This window comes from Dromiciops gliroides, chromosome 1, assembly GCF_019393635.1.
Source record: "Dromiciops gliroides isolate mDroGli1 chromosome 1, mDroGli1.pri, whole genome shotgun sequence".
Classification (NCBI taxonomy): domain Eukaryota; kingdom Metazoa; phylum Chordata; class Mammalia; order Microbiotheria; family Microbiotheriidae; genus Dromiciops; species Dromiciops gliroides.
In genome coordinates this window covers 531,907,744-531,923,863 of record NC_057861.1, presented here as the reverse complement: position 1 = coordinate 531,923,863, position 16,120 = coordinate 531,907,744, and the positions used below count along the sequence as shown (strand labels likewise).

Below are 16,120 nucleotides of genomic sequence, written 5' to 3'. Positions count from 1 at the left end.
GAGTCACACAGGTAGTAATTGTCCAAAGCTGGATTTGATCTCAGGAAGATGAGTCTTCCTGACTCCAAGCCTGGTGCGCTATCCACTGCAGCGCCACCTAGCTTCTCTAGTTAGTAATTACCATTATTACTGCCATTGCCATAGTCACCTTCATCTTGTCTTCATTTTTCAGTTTTTCTTTTTTTTCAGTGGGGTTGTCTGCAACAAGTTGATATCCTGCTACTATTCTTTTAGGTGAAGATAACAATTGCCCATTGTCATTGAGGAAAAGTTTTAGGATGTGATGTCATTCTCCATCAGCATCCTTGGTACAACTCAAAAGCAGCCAGGAAAACAGGGATGATGTGCCCTTCATCCTCTCCCCACATGATTTTGCTATTATGTTCCTGTTACATAGTAAACACTTAAATATTCTAGTTGACTAGTTGAGGGCTCTTATTGCTCAGTTTTTACATTTTGAAAATTTTTCATCCCATGAAGCTTGGAGAGTATAAGTATTTTGTATGGTAAAACCTATTGAAAACATTGTTCTTAAGTTTTTGGATATTATCATCATCATCATTGTATTCATCATCATCATCCTGCATCTAGGTGGTGCAGTGGACAGATCACCAGGCCTGGAGTCAAGAAGACTGATCTTACTGAGTTCAAATATGACACTTATGTGACCCAGGGCAGGTCACTTAACCCTGTTTGCCTCAGTTCCCCATTTTTGTGGAGAAAAACACCAAATGGGGTCCTGAAGAGGCAGGCAGAATGACTGAACAACAAATCATCATCATAATTAACACCACCGCTACCATCATCACCACAATGCCATCATCATCACTCCCGCCACCACCATCACCATCACTACCACCATTATCAGTACCATCACCACCGTCACAACCATTACCACCACCCTTATCGGCACTACCACCATCATCACCATCAATACCACCACCATCACCATCACTACCACCATTATCAGTACCATCACCACCATCACAACCATTACCATCACCATTATCGGCACTACCACCATCATCACCATTACTGCCACCACTACCACCATCACTTCTATCAAATAGCGTACAAGAGGAAAGAGGGCAAATAGTACTCAAACATTTTAGTCTTCTTCAATTCTTCTCCTAATGCTATGGTGAGAGCCTAAGTTAGTTAACAAGTGTTGCTTGAGCAACTACTATTTTTGGAGCACTACTGCAGACCGTGAGGATTAAATTAAAATTCTGACCCTCCAAGCAAAAGAAATTCAGAAAGGGCCTTCAGAACCTCTTATTAACTATAAAATCAACAGTTCTCCAGCGGAAAGGGCTCCCCCCTCCTTCCATGCCCCCCAACTCACATTTCAATTATCTATGTTATTCCTGTCCCCCATTAGCACAGATAATCAAGAGTTGGCTGTAATTAATTCTTATAACACCCTGAGGAACCAAGCTGGATTGAGGCTTTGGAAAGCCTGGAATGTATACATTTCTTCTATTCACCCTCTCACGAACATCATATTCCATCCTTTCTGATCAAAGGCATATTTCCCAGCTGAGTGGGAGAAGAGTAGAACAGAGACCCCCGGGAGTGGGGTGGGGTGGGGGAGAATCTTTTCACTCCTCTGTTGCATCCTTTCCTATACTACAACCCCAATGTGTGCCCCCCCCCCCCCCCGCCTTAAGGCCTCAACCTTCAGTTGTCCCTTGTGACTGAGAATTAGTAATAGTGTACTTCCCAAGAGGCATATCTAACTGCTTTTCAAAGGTTTGACCATTAGTTCAAAGTTAGTGAACTCAACATTCAATACTTACTAAGCACCTACCATGTGAAAAACGCACACAGAGGTATGTGGGCATAGCATAGTGGATTAAGTGCTAGGATTGGGATTATACCCTGCTTCTGGCCTCATCTATGTGACCCTGGACAAGTCGCTTAACCTCTATATGACTCAGATAACTCCTTAGAATTTATGTGCTAAGTGAAATATTGCCTTTTATGCTTAATGGGTAAATAATGCAGTCTTCCTGGATCACAGTTTCCTCATATGTTCAATGAGGGGGTTGGAGCAGATGGTCCCTCCCAGATCTCCACCAATGCCCCTATGATACTTTGAAACTTTAGAGTTATGATCTTGTGATTCTCTCATTGGAGAGGAGTTGCAATCTGTGTTGATGGAGGAAGTCCCCACAACAAGAATTCCTCACAGCGCAGAAATCACAGGTCATTTATGTATATACAAAGAGAATGCTATATTAAGCACTGGGAAGGCACAGATTAAAAAATTATACTGTCCCTAATCCCACAGTCTATTAGTATTGAATGGTTCCATGTCAGAAATAGGAACCAACCTGAGATGCTGGACAGACTTTGGCCAGTGGTTCATTCTGAGGGCCTTCATATGCCCAGCATAAAAAAGAAAAAGAGCAACAAAAGCTTCAGGAGGAAAAGAAGGAGAAATAAGGGACTAGGGACAGCTGGGGGTATGACAAAGAACAAGAACTAGAATTCCATTTTATTTAGTTCACACAAATGCATACTCACATGCGACTAGGAAGGGCAAAAGGGGGGCTGGAGAAAAGAAAAACAGAGAGAGAGAACAGGGAGGTAGGGGCACAATGTAGGAAAATAGCAGCATGCAAGGAGGAAGGATGGCCCAACTCTAGGTGATTTGCTCTGGCAATGAATGTGATTGCTTTAGCATCTTTGCCTGCAACTTGTTCTTCACTCCTTTCCCCAAAGAGCTACAGGGAACTTAAGTCCTGGGTACCCACATTTGAATAAGTCACCACAGATGCACCCATTCATCTGTTTTAAAGGGATCTAAGAAGCTGAGGGCTTGCCACTTCACAAATATTTTGACTCACACTTTCCAGACCTTGGTGCAAGATTAGGAAGGCCATGGAGAGAATGTAACAACACATTTCAAAGCCCATGAAACTTCCAGTAAAAAAAACACACACACATCTCTATCACCTCCCTTTTAAATTATGTATTAGAAAAACATCCTTTAAATGAATGTGTGGGTGATGGAACACTATTGAGTTGAAAGCTATAGAGGCTTTTTCTATAAGCTGGGAAGGTGAATCCTGAATTTCATTTAAGTGAAGAGGGCCAGCGGATAGAGCACTGGACCTGGAGTCGGAAAGACTCATCTTTGTGAGTTCAAATCTGGCCTCACTTACTAGTTGTGTGACCCTGGGCAAGTCACTTCACCCTGTTTGTCTCAGTTTCTCTATCTGTAAAAAGATCTGTAGAAGGAAATGGCAAACCACTACTGTATCTTTGCCAAGAAAATTCCAAATGGGGACATGACTGAAACAACTGAATAACAAGAAGAGGGCAGAACCTGAAATAATATGTACACGATGAAGGAAAGTATGTGAAAATGAATGCATGGGCATTAACAAAGACTGGAAGAGAATTCAGAGTAATGGCAAGAGCATTTAATTTTCATCATTCTCATTTTGTGTATGAGTTGTTTGCATTCATAAATTATAACATATACTAAAATAAATTTTTGAGGTATTAAGAGTTTGTGTTGGGGCAGCTAGGTAGCGCGGTAGATAAAGCACCTGCTCTGGATTCAGCAAGACCTGAGTTTAAATCTGGCCTCAGACACTTGATACTTACTAGCTGTGTGACCATGAGCAAGTCACTTAACCCTTATTGCCCTGCAAAAAAAAAAAAAAGAAAAAGAAAAAAAAAGAGTTTGTGTTTTCGCCTTTTATCCAACTAATAGGTGGCATTCAAGTTAAAATAAGGATTTTTTTTTCAGATTCACTTTACAATGAATCTTTTTAAATGTTGTGTGGGAAATAGGCGATCACCCAAGAGATCAGTGATTTCCTCAGAGTAAGAGAATTCTCAGAGTGGGAAGGCCTTCTACAAGTGAAGATTGCAGACCAACTGTGGATTAATAGATGAGTTCTAGGGATTTCCTTAAAATATAGATGTTGAGAAACTTGTTCAAGGTTATAAGTATAAAAGGTAGAATTTGAACCTAGGTCTTTTTGAGTCCAAGCTCAGTACTCTCATCCACTCTACCATTGATGCCTCTACAGTGATAATAATGTAACATAATAACTAGTATTAGTTTAGGATTTTCAGTCTGCTAAGCATGTTCCCCGTTTTATAGATGGGAAAACTGAGGTTAGGATAGGCTAAGGCTTGCCTATGGCCACCCAGGACTAAATGTCTGAGGCTAGATTTGAACCTAACCCTCCTATATGCTTTGCCATCCTTTTTTCTCTACAGGAACTTTAGGTTCACATTTCTCCTTTCAAGACTAAAGATCTAATTTCTCTAATGCAAGCCAGTTTTGGAATCCTTTTGCAGGGAGATGATCACAGGCTTTCACAAACCTCAGAGGACCAGCATCCCAAACTAAGTCACTAGAAAATGACTAGAAAACATCGGAAAACCTGAAGTCCTATGATATGGTACAACTGAGTGATGGGATGATGAATAACTAAATTAAAAAGTCAATCAAAAATCATTGTTCAGTTGAGTCTTACTCTTTGTCACCCAGTGGACCATAGCACACCAATAATGTCCAGGGGGTTTTCTGGTCAAAGATACTGGAGTGGTTTGCCATTTCCTTCTCCAGTGGATTAAGGAAAATAGGGTGAAGTGACTTCCCCAGGGTCACACAGCTATTAAGTGTCTGAGGCTAAATCTGAACTCAGATCTTTCTGACTTCAGGCCCAGTGCACTGAGCCACCTAGCAGTCTAGTGACCAATTGAAGTTCGGGATAGAATTGGGTTTCTATTGTCAGGCTCTGTGTGCCAGAAATGAACTGTAGGAACCAGGCAGGTTGTGTGCTCCTGGTTTTTTTTTTTTTAATTTTTATTATCATTTGCCCTTTCTCATATGTCTGTGTGGACCTCTAAATGAGGTCAAGATTTCATGTAGGAACCCAACCTTGAAGGCCAACATCCCAGCATGGTGTGACGATGTAGCAGGCATCGAGTTCCACCCAGGAGGATAATGAGTGCAAAGGCTCACTCTGAAGTTTAAAGTAAGAGCGAAAGGCATTTGTGCACCAAGGGATGCTTTTTACTCCCCTGCTTGGAGCCTGTGTGAAGTGATCGTTTTATTTCCTAGCATAAAGGATGCAGCTGAGAGCAAGCCACATTTTCTCAGTTCCAGAGAGGCCAAAGTAATCCTCTTTTCGAGATGTCCACAGCATCCCTATATGGTCTGTCAGCAACTCCCAAAGGGCTGCAATGTGGCCTTGAAAATGCGGGACTTAACAACAGAAACCATTTTCCAGGAAATTCTATGTGATCCTTCCTAGTCAATAATGATTTTCTCCCTCCTGGATTTCCCATAGCACCTTGCTTTATAATGCACTGTTTTACGTCAAATTTATCTGTGCAGATGTCTTAGCTTTCCAGACTGTAAGTTCCATGAGGACAGGGACCCTGTCTTTGCTAAATTTGCATGCACCATGGTGCTCTGTAACCAGCAGGAGTTTAGTAAACATTAAAATGAATTGAAAAAAAAAAGTGCTATAGTGAAAAACCAGAAACTTTCTCAGATGGCTCTATGAAATCTCAGAAGAAGATGGAATTCCCCCTTGGTATCTATCACTCATCCACCAGACTTTCTCAGAAAATTGTCTTTTCTTCTCTTTGTTCCTTTGATTCCCTTGAAGTTTGGATAAAATGTTTCCTTACATTAGCAAGATTCTCCTTCTATTCTGATCTCTGAATTAATTGTCATACAACGTCATTTGTGGGATCATAAGTATCACATATGCTGATCCGAGGGAGAGCACTAACCATTTCTCATTCTGCCTGGAGTGATCTCTATCCTTTCCCTCAGACTCCCTGTTTGTTTGTTTGTTTGTTTGTTTTGGTTTTTTTGTGAGGCAATTGGGGTTAAGTGACTTGCCCAGGGTCACACAGCTAGTAAGTGTTAGGTGTCTGAGGTCGGATTTGAACTCAGGTCCTCCCGACTCCAGGGCTGGTGCTCTATCCACTGCACCACCTAGCTGCCCCTCAGACTCCCTTTTAAAAGGCTCAACTTAGGGGTGGCTAGGTGGCACAGTGGATAAAGCACTGGCCCTGGATTCAGGAGTTTATAAATTATAAAATATATAAGATAATAAAAATTATAAAATAGGGATAATAAGAACACCTACTTCCAGGGCTGTTGTGAGGATAAAATGATAAAATATTTATAAAGTGCTTAGCACAGTGCCTGGCAGATAGTTGGCACTTATCAAATGCTGTTGTTGGGTTGTTTTTTAAACTGAACTAAGGGACCTGGAGCAGAAAAATACAACGATACTATTCATGACAAGTTTATTCCCTTGCCTTGTAGTCACTAGCACAAAGTATGACATACAAACACCAAGAAAAACGTGCCCCACTCTTGGTGGAACTACAGGCCAGAAATATCAATGGGCAGTCATCAAGGAGCTGGCCAATACCACAGTAATGGCAAGCTTTGTCTACAGATAAAGCCAAGATCCTTGTAACCACTCTTTCCCCTTGGGGCCTTATTATGCTGTTCCAAGCACAAGCAGAAGGGCAGAACTAAGTAGAAAGAAATTAGATTGGATTTTATCAAGTCAACAAACATTTACCAAGCACCTAGAATCCCTGCCCTTTAATCCAACAAGCATTTATTTAGTACCTACTAAGTCATAAATCACAAGTCAGTGTGACATAATGAAAATAGTATGGTCTCTAAATCAGGAAACCCTGGGTTCAATTTTGGTCTCCAACACTTAACTTCCTTTGTAATGCTGGGAAAGTCATTTGTGGGACCTGGAGAAACCCTTTGGCTCCTTTGTATTCCACTTTTCTCATCTGTAAAATGAAGGGGTTGGCCTAGAAAACCTCTAAGATACCTTTGACACAAATGCTCAGTGCCCCAGCCAGTTCTAAGATTAGAAATTACCAGTTGCGGATCTGCCTTGGTAGTCTTTCACTGCCCCAGTGACATAATGGCTCATATCAAAGGTCAAAACAAAACCAAAACCAAAAAACAAACAAACAAAACAGTGCCTGCCCTGAAGGAGCTTACATTCTCCTCCTGAACATAAGCTTGAGCTATTCATAATCTCATCCAGGAGACCAAAGTTAGTGCATGCATGTACGCATGAATGATATTATATGCTTGTTTCATGTCAGGCACTGTGCTAAGTAGTGGGGATGCAAATACAAGTAAGATAGTCCCTACCCTCGAGGAAGTTCCATTCTAACAGGAGATGACGATGCATAAAGGGGAGCTATATGAATCACGTAAGAAACAACTGGAGAATGTGACAAATAGATGACAACGTCTTAATCAGGTTGTTTAGAGACCCAGGGACTTTCTCAGAATCACGAAGGAAGCCTAAAAGGCAGAATTAGAACCCAGGTCTTTCTGACTCCAAGTCCAGGCCTCTACTGGCTCTGCCATGTAGAGGGGAATAGAATAATATCATCATCATCGCAACAACAACTCACAGTAATACAGCTATTTAAGGTTTGAGGAGCTAAGCACAGACAGTGGATGCTGCAGGAATTTGGGGAAGGGGGAGATCACTCAGTAGATCTCAATCCAGCCTAAGACCCAAAGAAATTCACTCTGAACAGCTGACACAGGCTAGTCTAATTAAAGAAACATGCTGCAGGGTAAAAGAACTTGCTGGTTGAAAATGTTACTTCCATACTTTAAAAATATCTATACCCTGAGACCGAATCTTTATGTCATGAATCTTTTCTTGATCCCCATCTCCTTTCACTTGTTACCTTGGCCTAGAAGATGCTACTGCTGTGGAACCATTAGGCCTCCCCCGGAAGCCACAGCTTACCACCCCACCTTTCACAGAGACTGTCTCTATAAATAGAAGATACCCAAGTTGAGGGGGAGCATACTCCCTCCTACCCCACCTTTTTATGATTAGAACTGTGGGCAACTTTTAGTTGAGGGGGTGGAGGGGGTGCATGAAAATGAAGATGAAATATTCTTTTGTTGATGAAATTCAGTATCTTAGAGAACTCCTAAGTCGGCTGTGGGGAATGGGGTAATGGGTAATGAAGGGTGTGTGGGGGGAGGGGAGAAGTGTGACATGCACAGTTCTTCCCTTCCTGGGGTAACAGTGGTTTGCCACTCCAGGTACAAGAAATAGCATGCTGATTTCTGTACCACTGTTTTGTTAGTGCCTGGACAATTTGGCAAACCTCCAACCAGCCCCCCAATTATCTTGTCTTTATGGTGTGTGTATCTGTAAGTCAGTCAGTCAACCAACACTTATTAAGTACTTACTGTATGCAAGGCCTGATGCTAAGTGCTGGGGATATAAGGAAAGTGTGTGTGGGGTGTGTGTGTATGTGTGATTAGAAAAAAATAAAAAAGCATTGGCTTGGAAGTGAGAGGACCTAGGTTTAAATCTAACTTCTGACACTGCCTGTATGACTTTCAGCATTTAACCACTCTAGGCCTCAGTTTCTTTATCTGTAAAATGAAATGGCTTTAAGTTCTAAATAGATCTGTTATTCAAAACTTAAGTGTGTATGCATATATATATATATATATATATATATATATATATATATATATATATATATATATATATATATATATATATATATATATATATATATGTCATTTCCCCCCAGTATAATGTAAGCCCTTGGAGGGCAGGGATGGGTTTGGTTTTTATCATTTTTTGGGGGGGGGAGCAGGGCAATGAGGGTTAAGTGACTTGCCCAGGGTCACACAGCTAGTAAGTGTCAAGTGTCTGAGGTTGGATTTGAACTCCTGAATCCAGGGCTGGTGCTCTATCCACTGCGCCACCTAGCTGCTCCCAGTTTTTATCTTTTGTACCTTCTACACCTAGCACAGAGCCTGGAAAATAGAAACTGTCAATGTGGGCTTCCTTGCTAGGGGTGGGGCATGTGGAGGGGAATGGGCTGTCAGGAGCCCTTGAATTATTAATAAGTAGTCAGCCACCCACCAACTGAGGCAGGTAGAGGGACATACTGGCCTTTAACAGCACTTCCTTGAAAATGTATCTGGTCTTTCTTGTTCCTAATCCCAATTCTGTAAAAAGCCCTCCCTTTATATCTGCTTAATCAGCAGGCCTTTGCAGTGGGAATGCTTGGTCCAATGTGGTGCACTTTTTGAATAGTTATACAATTATTGCTTAATAACTGACTCATCTAGGGAATTGGGATCCTATGGAAGATAAACTCCAGCTTAGAAGTCACTCTTCCTTGAATTTCACTTAGAATCCATTAAGGCTGGTAGGGACCTTAGCCATTTTCTACATTAGGATGTCTTAAGCTGGGATCTCAGAACTTGTTGTATGTGTGTGTGTGTGTGTGTGTGTGTGTGTGTGTGTGTGTGTGTGCGCGCGCAAACTATTTTTCATATATAAAATCTTATTTTAAGTATATATATAAACTATATATGTATATAAAACTATATTTCAATATAATTGGTGTGTAATTTAAGATTCTAAATGTGGATTCTAATGTGTTCCCCCAGTTTGGGGGAAACTGACTAAAAATCACTGATAAAACGAGTTTAGGTTTTTAAGGGTTTATTGGAAAATAGAAAGAAAAAGATTGAGAACAGAATTCTAACAGTCTGGCATTCCTATCTTTCTTTCCTTCACAATCCCAGACCTTTTATTTTATGCATTTAAAAACTTTATTCTGAGAAGGGATCCCTAGGCTTCACCAGACTGCCAGGAGTTCACAACACAAAAATGGTTTGGATTCCTTGACCTAAAACAAATCCCCTCATTTTACTCAAAAGGAAACTGAGGCACTGGGAGTTGAAGGGAGTTGCCCAAGGTCACTGAATGTAGAACCGGGACTAGAATTCAGAGCTGCTGGATGTTAATTTTTTTTTTTCTCCACCAGAGCATGTAGTTTACCTTTCCCTTCAGGGGAAACTGACCTTTTTGAAATCAGATTTGAGAAAGTCTTGCTGATAAAGAGAAGTATCAGTGTTGATGTAGATGATTGAGGGTAAGCTCCGGACCTTTGGATCTCTAAGAACATGATACGGAAGCACGGACTCAAAATTTCAAAGCTGGAAGGGACCTTAAGAGCCACCTAGTCTACCCCATACCTGAACAAGAATCCCGCATATAGTGTTGCTAATAAGTAGCCACATAGGTTTGGCTTGAAGACCTTCAAGGAGGTCAGACCTTCACTAGTTCCGAAGCAACCCATCATACTTACTCTCTTACTATTTGGCAGTTTTTTTTTTCCTAACCTCAAACTTAAGGAGCAATGGAAGGAAAATTCAAGTTGGGTCTCTTAGGGGACAGGAAGAACAAGTTGAATTCCTACAATTTTTGACAATTGTTCAAATACTCCAAAGGCAGGTATGATGTCCCTGTGAGTCTTCTCTTCTTGAGGATATTGTTGTTTGGTCATTTCAGTTGTGACTGACTCTTTATGACCTTTTGGGGGGTTTTGTGGCAAAGATACTGGAGTGGTTTGCCATTTCCTTCTTCAGTTCATTTTACAGAGAAGGAAACTGAGGCAAATAGGGTTAGGAGACTTGCCCAGGATCACAAAGGTAGGGAGTGTCTGAGGTTTTACTTGAACTCATGAAGATGAGTCTTTGCGACTCCAGGCCCAGCACTCTATCCAGTGGGCCACTTAGTTGCCCATTCTTGAGTCTAATCATTCTTATTTCTTTTAACTGGGCCTCTCCAAAGAGAAAGAGTAGGCCTAGAATGACTTCGTCAAACATCCTTCCAACTACAAAATTCTAAGCTTATACTTCGGCAAAGGCTACACTGGGGCAGCTGGATCCTAAGGCAAGAAGACCTTAAGAATCCTGTTCTACATACTTACTAGTTATGTGACCCTGAGCAAGTCACTTAATTTCAACTTTTTCATCTGTAAAACAGGGATATCCCAGGTTTGAAATGAGGTAATATTTGAAAAGTGCTTTGCAAACCGTAAAGTGTTATATAAACGTTAGATATTATTATTGCCTTTCGTTGTATCTCCAGCAATTGGCACAGTGCCAGGACAAGGCAAGTGTCTAATAAATGCTGGTTGACTGGCCGATTGGCAGACTAAGACTAAAGTCAAGTCAACAAGCTTTATTAAGCACCTGTGATATGCCAAGTACTGTGCTAATTGTTGGAAATACAAAGAAAGGTAAAAAAAATAGTCTCTGTTTGAGACTATTGAGCTTGGCATCTAATAAGGGAGACAACACGCACATAATGGTGTACAAACAAGATCTGTACTTTGAGAGGATCTCAGAGGGATGCCACCAGCCTTTAGGGGGAAGGATTCTTGCAAAAGGTGGGATTATAGCAGAGACTTGAAGACTTCATGCCAGGCGGAGGAGATGAAGAGGGAGAGGATTCCAGGCATGTGGGGACAGCCAAAGAAAATAAACGGTTAGGAGATGAAGTGTCCTTTTCAAGGAACAGCAGGGAGACCAGTGTCACTGGATTGCAGAATACACGGAGGGGAGTAAGGTGTAAGGAGATTGGAAATGTAGGAGGAGGCTAAATTATAGAGGGCTTTAAAAGTCAAACAGAGGATTTTATATTTGATCCCGGAGGTAATAGGCAGCCAGTGGAGTCTGCTGAATAGAGGGGTCAGACTTGTACTTTAAGGAGATTACTTTGACAGCTGAGTAGAGGATAGACTAGAATGGGGAGAGATTTGTGGCAGGGAAACCAACTAGGGGCCAATTGCAACAGTCCAGGCTTGAGGTGATGAGGGGTCTGCGCTAGAGCAGCGGCCATATCAGAGGAAAGAAGGGGGCGTATACGGGAGATATTGGGAAGGCTAAACTGTTTTCTCCTTGGATTAGACTCAGGAGATTCATATTGGGTTCACTGGGGGAAGCGAAGAAAACTTCAACCTTGGAGATGGAGGAAATGTAATTTTCTTCTCTCATGATCAAAAAAAAGGAGGTGGTTACATGAGTTTCTGGTTTAAAAAGTACTTCAGAGACCCCCACCCCCACCCCAGACTTCAGCAAAAAACTAACATATATGAAAAGGAAGTGGCATTGGAGAGTTTCCGGCATGTACACCCCGTGCTGAAGGATTAGTTTGCATTTGCAGGTAATGAATGATTTGTCTAGGACTATATACCCAGATATATATAAAATCCAGGCCTTGCAGAAGAAAAACTTCCTGGGGAGCACTGGCATAAAATCCACAGGAAGCTGGGTGACCCTGTTCTCTACTGAGTTCAGCTGTTGGAGACCCATACCAGTGTTCTCATCTCCAAAGCCTTTACAAATCAAAAAAGAGAGAGGGAACGTGGGAGGGAGGTGACTTCCCTTGAGCTGTTCTTTACTCAAATGGACATAGGATTGTTCTGCTGATGCCCAGAAATTAATATAGCTACAGAAGCTTTCTAGGACTTAAAATTAAACATTCCCCATGTCATTATTTGTTCTATTTATCTTCCTCTTGAAACAGGAGGTTTAAACTTTGCGGGCCCTAGACTGCTGACTCAGCTGCCTGAGCCAAAACTCATAAAAATCTATTTAAAAAAGGTCCAATGATTTTATTTTCTGATCATAAATATGAAATTTAATTAGCAGCTCGCTGCTAATGAAGTCGCTGTGGAAGATGAGGCTCAAGATGTCGGCAGAGGAACAGAATAGAACTTCAAACATAAAAAACAAAGCAACCAGCCTACAGGAAGGAATTTAACTCTTGCCATCCCTCCTGTCTTGGAAAACTTGTTGGCCCTTCTGGCCTATAAATAAAGGAAAGAGCAAATCCATGCATGCTGGGAATTCAAATTCAGATTCTGACTTTGATGCCAGCCTCTCTAGATCAGTGGGAAGCTCCAACATACCGTGGAAGCAATACAGTTAGTCCCCAGGGTTGGAGCCCAGACTTTTTGTCATTCCCTAGACCCATCCTTCAGCTTGTATGAAGAAAAGTCTGACAATCTTATCAAGTGTTGAAAAGCAGACAGGGGGAGGACAAAGAGTGGGAGGGGACCCTTCGAAATACAATGAAAGGAAAACCAGTACAGTGTAGAAGATCCCATGGTATCCTTCTCCAGCAATTACATTAATCCTCCAAGAGTATTTATTGTGGCTAGACTCTAGTACTAAAGTATGAAAGATATGAAGTGCTATTGGGCAAGAATCTATTCCTCATATCCAGATCACATTATCATCTAAAGGGCTAATGTTCAAATCAACTCAGCTCTATGCAGAGCCGTGGATTTCCCCAACATGTTGGAAGTTATCCAATTCTAGCTGTCGCCCCTGTTGAGATTAGCCAGATGATCCTGACATTAATCACAGTTCAGAATTTAGCACTAGGCTTGTTATGTGTGTGAACACATATGGTGTCTTTGCATTTGTGGTTCTTAAAATTCATACATGTGCAGTCAGGTTTAGGTTTTTAAACACATCCACTTGGATGTCCTTTGTATATCAAGCCATGTGTGTACGTGTACACTTGCATGTGAGTCTATGTGTCTGTGGGAGCGGGGATAAGAAACATTGGCCTATGAATGCCTGGGAGGAAGAGCTGAGATTCATGCTGATTGATTCTGCAGCACGATCCTTTAAATTCAGTTTGCAGTCAGGGCACACAGGATTACATTCTTGAAAAGACATTTATGGCTGAAGGTAATAGGGTATTTGAGGGTGTTTTTTTTTTTTTTTAACTAAAGCATATTGTAATTCTGTTGGCTTCTCAGCTCAAGCTCCTTAGTACAAGTATGCGCTTTTGTTCCCCTGTGTTCTTGGAGCTGTGGAGGTATTTCTCCAAGTTTCATCACTTACCTTGCTGGTCAGCAAGGAGACAGAACTCTTGTTTAGGCCCAGTTGCTTAGGCCAGGACCTCTTAAACTTTTTCCACTTGCCATTCCTTTTCACCAGAGAAATTTTTAAGCGACCTCAGGTAAATAGGTATATAAAGTAGGTATACATAACCTTTTACTGTTTCCAAAGTTTTCTGTGACCCCCACATTCAGTTACACAACTCCATAAAGGGTGGCAACCCACAGTTTAAGAAGTTAGAAGAGGTGGGCCTTGTTTTATGCAATAGATGTCTTCCTTAAGTACAGAGTTTTTGCAGATCAAATCTTCTTCTTCTTCTTCTTCTTCTTCTTCCTTTTTTTTGCGGGGCTATGGGGGTTGAGTGACTTGCCCAAGGTCACACAGCTGGTAAGTGTCAAGTGTCTGAGGCCGGATTTGAACTCAGGTTCTCCTGAATCCAGGGCCAGTGCTTTATCCACTGCGCCACCTAGCTGCCCCCTGAAATATTCTTCTGACACATTAATTTACATTAGTGTGTGCCCTCCAGGCTCCCAGGCTTTACTATTTGCCCAGCTGCAGCACCCTAATGGCTACCAGGTCTTTCCATCCACCTTGTAGCTCAACTATCCTATATGTACTGGCTTCCTCAATGAAAATGTGAGGTTAAAGTAGGGATTGTCTTACTTTTCTGTTTTATCTCTAGCCCTTAGCACAGTGCTTGGTGCAGAGAAAGGGATCAATAATTTTTTTTTTATTCATCCTCACAACAGTGATGCTTTAGCTTCTTTTATATTCATTTGTATTTATCTTCAAATGGAAATAGTTTTAATAATTTTAAATTTTCATCACCCTTCATTTTGTCAAATAGGGATCTTCCAAAACACTTAACCACAATAAGGGAATTTTCCATTTAAAGGAACCCTGTACTGAGACCTTTTGTAAAATGAAGAATTTTTCTTGTATCATTACAAATGATAAATATTATATAAAAATTATTGTACATATAAATAATATATATTCACACATAAATTATAAATGTATAATTATAATGATTATATTTCTATACATGTATACACATAGATGTGTATACATATTTAATTTATATAATCTATAAGTGATCTGTTTTGTACATTTGAATCTTCCTAGATTGTTGGGAGTTTTTAAGGGGGAGAACATCTTTAATCTTGTTTGGATAGAGGCTTGAGAGGTACCACATCTGCCCACAAACACCACCCCCGGTAGCATATGAAGATACCACCCCACCTTGATTGAAATTTCTAAAGCACCATGGAATCTAAAGGCTGAAAAAAACCCAGATTGGTCATTTAGTTTGTTCTGTCCTGAAACAGGAACCCCCTCTACAATATCCCTGACAAGTGGGCGTCCAGTGTCTTGTACCTGAAGGCCTCTAGTGGTGGAGAACCCACTCTTTGAGGCAGTCCATTTTACTTTTGTATAGCTCTGATTGTAATCAGAGTTACACCTTTTGTTAAACCACAAGGGCAGAAGCATTGTCTGCAGAAGGTCGCGGTTGAAACACACAGATTACCTGGGAAGAGGTGGAGGTCCCTGGGGATCACTTCTAGCCTTCTCCCATTAGGATGGAATAATTTATCAGACTGTCACCTTTGAAGGCCTACAGAGCCTTGACCCTGAGGGGATGAGATAGAGGACGGGTAAGTTTCAATCAGAGAAATGGGAGGTGAAGAAGGAGAGGAAAAACATAAGAAGAAAGCAGCCAGCAGCATGGGGCACTTTTAGGGTTTAGGTGCGGAGTTTCCTCAAGCAGCTGATAGGGCAACGTAAAGTTTAGAAGACAAGAAGAGCAGACCCTGGACACTGAGGAAGAGGGAACACCCCCCCCACTCCACGCCATCCCACCCCAATAATTTACAGTTCTGCCTAGAATTGGCCCTGGTCTTAGGTTGCTGAAAGTGTCCCCCATAATACACGGCACAAAAGAGCCTATAGCTTGGACTTGCTGAATGTATCTTCAAGACTTTATTTATTTATTTATTTTTGGTGAGGCAATTGGGGTTAAGTGACTTGCCCAGGGTCACACAGCTAGTAAATGTTAAGTGTCTGAGGTCAGATTTGAACTCGGGTCCTCCTGAATCCAGAGCCAGTGCTCTATTCACTGCACCACCTAGCTGCCCCCATCTTCAAGACTTTTTAACTGTGCTGCCTGAAAAGACTAGAAGGGACAAAACTACTTCTGTGTCATTTCAGACACCAGAAGGCTGGATGGAACAAGAGGAGCACACACAGGGAAGGGTGCTATCAGTATTCCTGGAATCACCATAAAGGTGGCCACCTATTAAGCTCACACTTAAAACCAGCCCTATTCATTTTGTTGTTTTCAAGTCATTTCAGTCATGTTCAACTCTTCATGACCCTATTTAGGGTTTT

At 41.4% G+C, this 16,120-nt stretch overlaps 1 protein-coding gene across 1 annotated transcript in view; it reads right to left on the bottom strand.

Moving 5' to 3' along the window:
• The window catches only part of CARD11 (caspase recruitment domain family member 11), a 104,476-nt gene extending 89,183 nt beyond the window's left edge, over positions 1-15,293 (bottom strand). Inside the window, exon 1 of the mRNA XM_043975731.1 lies at positions 15,261-15,293. The gene's annotated coding sequence lies outside the window, so the exon portion shown is untranslated. The remainder of the gene's footprint in view (positions 1-15,260) is intronic.
• Between the last annotated feature and the right edge of the window lie 827 nt (positions 15,294-16,120).